Source organism: Pteropus alecto, unplaced genomic scaffold (assembly GCF_000325575.1).
Source record: "Pteropus alecto unplaced genomic scaffold, ASM32557v1 scaffold71, whole genome shotgun sequence".
Classification (NCBI taxonomy): domain Eukaryota; kingdom Metazoa; phylum Chordata; class Mammalia; order Chiroptera; family Pteropodidae; genus Pteropus; species Pteropus alecto.
The window spans coordinates 16,955,819-16,962,326 of record NW_006433024.1 but is presented as its reverse complement, the minus strand read 5'-3'; the positions used below and the strand labels follow the sequence as shown (position 1 = coordinate 16,962,326).

The 6,508-nt window shown below is 39.4% G+C and overlaps 1 pseudogene; it reads right to left on the bottom strand.

The window, feature by feature from the left end:
• Positions 1-1,904: 1,904 nt before the first annotated feature.
• On the bottom strand, positions 1,905-2,023 carry LOC112476760 (annotated as a pseudogene).
• Between the last annotated feature and the right edge of the window lie 4,485 nt (positions 2,024-6,508).

Sequence of the window (6,508 nt, the reverse complement as noted above, 5' to 3'; positions counted from 1 at the left end):
CGTAACCCCTTTTTCGTCGACAGCGGCCATTTTGCAGCAGGCCTCAGCTGGGCAAGAGGAAATTTGTTATTAAATTGGGTTTGGAGTTTGGAATATTTCACAGGACTGGACATTAGAATTATGGTGTTGCGATCATGTTTACAGCTTAATGTAACCCCAGGACTCCTGGAGTGAGCAGAATTGTTTTGGGATTTACTTGAAATGTTATCCAGCACATTCTAAAGGGCTATTGGGATGAAAAATACAAAAGCGTCTGATTACATTTCTGGGGTTCTGCTTGTTTTATATACCCATTACCACAGAACCACTGTAAAAGCTGGGAACAGTCATATATATTATCTCATTTAATCACCAGAATTAAGGAGAGCAACATTTTTCTCTTAATGTTTGAAGCACAGTGATTATTCTTACCTTGCAGGGAGGTAGGAAAGGCTTAAATATGTGAATTGACTTGACCAGATTGCACAGCCAGGAAGGGTTGGTTGGTAGTAATGGGTGGGGGTGGGTGGGACACGCAGCAGGTGTTTCCAGCAATATCTATGCGATTATATTTATTTTCAGGATCCCAGTATCCTACTGATAGAATGAAGGAATCCCCAAAATTAGGTTATTTTCATATCAGTGAAAACAGAGAGAACAAGAGTTTTTAATACACTGCACATCAACTGGCTCCAAGAAATCATTTAGAGCCAATATTTTTGAGGTTTAGGCGTGTGGAACGAGAAGTCCAGAGTTGAGTCCTATTCCAAAGGAATCTTTTTTGTCACTGTTGAGTTAGACAGAGGTGTGTCCTCTCTCCCTGCAGGCTGAAAGGCTTTTTCATGGCACTTTGCATAAATCTACAGTACAACCTGTGTCACGTTGTTTTATTATTTCTCATGTTTAATTTTTCTTTCCAAGTAGGTAACCACCTTCAATTTGAAGCTTTTTGCTTTATTCATTTTTATAACTGGTAGCAACTAATACATACTAGATATTCAATAAGTGGATTAAATAGTTTATTGAGCTAAGATCCTTGCTTTCAAGGAATTACAGTGTGTGTTTGGGAAACATGAAAAGAGAGAGTTATAAAATAGATGAATGGTATAATTTCTATTTAAAGTTACATATACATCAGTTCATGGCCCAAAAATAATGCCTGAAGTACTCTGCATCAAATGGTTAACAGTGGTTACCTTTGTGAGGTCAAATTATGGGGGATTTGTTTTATTTCTGCATAATATATTTTAGAAGTAAGCAGAAGTGTTTGAGTCATTTAGTATTTAGTCAGGGAAGATATAAATAAGAGAAACAAAATACTGTTGTATGTGATTAGTTTTAAAGTGAGTGTGGCATGCAGCCAGCATAATAGGAGTCCAGAGGGAAATTCAGGCTAGAGTGGTCAGGGAAGCCTCTAGAAGGACTTTGAATCTTACTCATTATTCAGACCTTTGTAATAGATTTCTGAAAAGCATCTGAGTCCCAGTTTTCCCATTTGATCTCAGGATCTTGTTATCGCTTTTAGAAAAGCCAGTGCCATCTGTTTTTGGAAGCTGGCACCCACACCCGCCTGCTAATTTGGACTTCTAAACCACTTTAAAAATTAATGTCTTTATAAAAGGTCTGCAACTCCCTCTTAAGAGTTTAATATCATATTTATAAACTCAGTCCGTATTGAGTTCCAGCTTATTGCAAATAATTTACAGTGTTGTCCTGCTCAGAGCATAACTAATGTGGATCCACAGCTGTGCAGATAACTTTTCCTATCAGTGGATGATAAACTATAAGTGGTTGTATTTGGATGTGGGGAAATTATCCAGATTTTATTTTATTTATTTTATTTTTTAGGCGAGGCAACCCTTGGTTGACCTTACAGATTGCAAGGACCTTGTCAGCTTACAATCCCTTATTTTTTAATTTTTTTATGCCTACAGCACCTGGTCTTCCTAGCTGGTCTCCCATCCAAGTACTAACCAGGCCCAACCCTGCTTAGCTTCCGAGATCAGATGAGATTCGGCTTGTTCAGAGTAGCATGGCCGTAGACCAGGATCACGTGGCTGTAGACAAGGAAATTGTCCAGATTTTAAAATCTGCAGAGATTGGGCTTGTTCAGAGTAGCATGGCCGTAGACCAGGGTCACATGGCTGTAGGAAATTGTCCAGATTTTTAAAATCTGCGTTGGAGCAACTAGGAGGGAAATTCTACAGCAATAGCTTCTCTTACCTGGAAATCATCTCAATAGTAATAAATAGAACCAGCCGCATTGCTACTAGTTTTACCTAAGAAGAGTGAGCTGCTCATAAAGTTTACGGCCCTGTGGTCTGCTCGCATGAACACTTTCCTGAGTAGTTGCTAAATAGTTTGGAAAGTGGGTCAGCCAGCCCAGGGGCCCTGAAGTCAAGAAGAAAGATCTGGAATGGGCTAATAGTTGGACTCAAGTTTTGGTTTTAGGTCAGTTGCTTCATAAGGATGAAATGCGTAATGGATATTGTTTATCCCTTTCACTTGTGCCTAAATATCTCTTTAGTAATTTCTCGGTATTTCAGGATCCTGAAAATCAGCTCTGTTGTTTCCCCCCAAAACAGGTATGAGGTTCTTGTTTTCAAGTTCATGGTTCCTGTGCAAGACTCATTCTACCTACATCTTGAAAGTCCCAGTTACCTTGACTCTACTGACAGCCTTTGGGATGAAGTACCAAAGGTATTTGATTCTAAATTTAAATTAGAAACCCAGCTAGAAATTTTATACACTGTTCTGTTCAGCTATATTGAATCTGTATCTTTACTATATTTTTATTCATTTTTGTCAAACATTAATTAAGGAGTACTTACAAGCACTCAGAGTGGTACTTGGTGCTAGGGATAAAATGTTTTAAAAAAAACCCATATTTTGTTTATCCTGCTCTCTCAGCCTAGAATTACCTTGAATGAACCTGGTAGTCTAATGTCATATCCAGAGCAAGTGTAAGCACTTGCTTTTATTTTAAAATTGTGTCCTGCTGGATCCTGGTTTCTGATGAAGTGCCAGTACAAAAGGTAAAGGAGAGAAACCAGGTTTCTAGAGAAGATTCTGGTCAGGCTTGTCCCAACCATCAACCAGAGCAGCTCCCATGTTATACTTAGAGTCTATGATAGATTATTATTTGGGCAAATCTTCCTTCCTTCCTCCTGCCTCCATGGAGAAGAAGACATACCCACACATTGCTGTTGGGCTTGGCTATGAAATTTGCTTTGGCAGATGGAATGTGAGTGGAAATGACAAGGTGCCCTTTCTGAGCCTAGGCCTAAAGAGACATTGCTCTTTCTGCTCGGCCCACTGAAAGCTTCCAAGATCAGTCATGAGAATATATATCCAAAATAGCTTCTGTCCTCCAGCCTGCTCCCCAGAGTGAGACACATGAGGCATAGCTAGACACATGTTCACAATAAACATTTATTTTATGACATGGATTTGTTTGTGGTTGTTTATAAGCCTGTAGAAAGTGATTGATACAAACACCTAAGTGTAAGATCTCATTTGGACTAAGAGTTTATTCATTAATTCATTCAGAAAACTTTGAGTGCTCTATATATGCCAGGCAGGACACCACTGGCATAGGTGGTTTAAAATTCCTGTTGGCTTTGCTCATCTTCCAGACTTCTGCTCTTTATATTTGATGAAAAGAGGTTTACGGTTATTTATATTATAGAGACTATAAGAAATACAATCAAGACGCATACTCTCAAAGGAAAAAAAATACTAAAACATCATTTTGAGAAGTGACAAAAACCTGACAACAAATTAATGTCAATTACGTGCAAAAAATAAGCAAACCATATGCAAATAAAGATAACTGAAAACTATATTTTTACAAAAGTGGTGGCCCATGATAAGAGAACTAGTTCCCAGCATTTACAATTCCAGTTATTTCTCTGAGAATCGTGTTTTAAAGAAACCCAACAGGAATCCCTGACAGTGTTACAACAAAAGGGGCTAATATGACAAAGCCAGCTTTCCTCTGCCCTGTGTGACTAGAGCTTATCTTTCAGGCCTGGGGAAGGTGCCAGAGATGATCTGAATGTATTTAGAATGAATCTTCTTAATGATCTGTCAAGTTCAGTGGAATTTCCAGACTTGGGCTTTAATAATTTCCTGGTTTTTAGTACCTGAGCCTATAAAGATGATATATGGGCCGCAGAGGATGGAGAATGTGGCCAGGTTACAGTGACAAGGTAGGAGCAGGGGAGGTGGAGCCACCGTCAGAATAGGTGGCATGTGTAAACCCTTCTGTTTGTGTCTCTTGGGTGCACACCTGTTTTTGCATCTGGGGACAAGGGGATGGAGAAAGGAGAGGTGAAGTAGCTAGGTTTGGAATTAGGAAATAGACAAAGCTGGAATGTGGGGGCCCTCTGTCCTGCCTTTTTACAAAGCCTTCCTGAATCCTGCCTTCTCTTGCTCCCATACTCACTCCATCCCTAGCCTCTTTACAGTCTGTCCTGTTTTCTTCTCTCAAAGGCATTGCTTGATCAGTTGTCTTATAAATCACAGTGTTTTAGAACTCGATGGCGTGATAGAATTATAAATAAGGAGACACATTCCAGACCCCTCATTTACAGATAGGAAATCTGAGATCCTGAAATGGACTGACTTTAAGTACATTTTCCAGCTGGTTAGTTGCAGATCCATGACTGGATCTCGACCTCAGATGATGCTCTTTCCTGTGAATTAATCCCTGCTATAGGCTTGAGATATTATCATCACCCTGAGACTCTTAAAGAAAAAAATATAATAGAGATATAAAAGGATGGAAGTATAATTAAAAGATTTCAGTTACTAAAGACAGGCAAGCAGGGAGACATAAACTGAGGAGACCTTGAATATCTCTCACAAGTTCTGTCTGCTATCTCTTATTCTGCCCAGGGGTTGACAGGGTGGTGGGCAATTTTTTTTAAATGAGAGAGCCTCTAAATCTGCCTGTCGTGAAAGAGGGGTTATCCTTTAGAAGTTCAGTACGCATTGACACTTTGAGCATCCTAAGCTATTATGTAAGTCCCATATTAGCTAATTCTATCATAGCAAATATAATTGGGTACTATTTTGAAATATTAAGGGAGATTTCCCCTTTTATCTCTCATTCCTTTTATTTCTAGGGCCTCTCCCTGCTCTCATTCATTCGAATAAGGCATTTCATGTGATGGGCTGACACACGACAGAATGCAATTAAAACAAAGAATCTAGATCTAGAGGGGACTAAATGATGAGTGAGTACAGAACTTCTAGCCACAGCCTGGACAAGACCTCTGGAATTAGAGAGAGGAAGAGAGTTGAAAAGGAGAGAGGAAAATTTAGAAAGTGACATTTTTTGGCGGGGGGGGGCTCTGCACCTTGTACATTCTTTGCTGAGCTCTGGAGGCAAACAACAACAACAAACAAACAAACAAAAACTCCTATTGATAAGTTCGGAGAGAGAGACTGTGGTGTTTATCGATTAACTAATGTTTCATAACAAAGTACCTCAAACAATGAGCATTTACTTAACTCATGCATCTGTGGGTTGGCTGGGAGCAGGCTGAAATTGGTCAGAACTTGGTGGTTCTGCTGATCTCAGCTGGGCTTGTTTACTCATATGTCTGGGTGTTGGCTGGGGATCAGATGATCTAGCCTGGACTTACTGGAGAAGCTTGGCTCTGCACCACATATTTCTTATTCTCCTCAGGTCAGTGGTCTAGCCTGGGTGTATTCTTCTCAGGGACATAGTAGAGGTGTAAGAGTGAATGGAAACATTCAAAGTCTCTTAAAGCCTATGCTTGAAATTGGCACAATTTCTTTTATCTCATTCAGTTATTCAAGTAAAGTCATGTGGCCAAATGATAATCAAAGGACAGAGAAATACAATCTACTGGAGGAATTGCAAAGTCACACAGTGAAAGGTGTCCCTACAGAGAGATATGAAGAATTGGGCCAGTTATGCAAATGACCATACTGCCCTTTTCTGAGTAGAACCTAAAGAGAGGGCAAACCTCAGCATGCCATGGGAGCAAATACTTGTGTTATTTGTCTGGAAGATAGCAGAACTTTAACTAGTCTTCCAATTTACCCACATCTCATAGAAATATTTCCTGTGATGTTGGCCAGGGCATTGATGTAACACAAAGAGACAAACCTGAAGCCATCAAATGGTTATAACCTAGCAATGACTCACTGGATTAAAGGCTCAGGACCACAGGAAATGATGGATAGTCGTAGTGCATGCCTGTATAACAACCAAAGACTTGTTGCCTTCTTGCTCCAAAGCCTTGGCACCATGAGAACTTTCTGGAATGTAGACATAATCTCTAGAAAAGAGAATGGATGTGTGTTAGGTGGGGTTGGGGGAAATTAAATTGGCTGAGATTAAGTTTTTTTTTAAGTTGGCATATACTAAAACATGTTATAATTTATTGGTTTTTAAAGCTCACTGAATAATTCTTTTAAAATTATTTTTCAGTTAGAGTTGACATTCAATAAGGTAGTTCTCTTTTTAATTTTTGAGGAATCTCCAAACTATTTT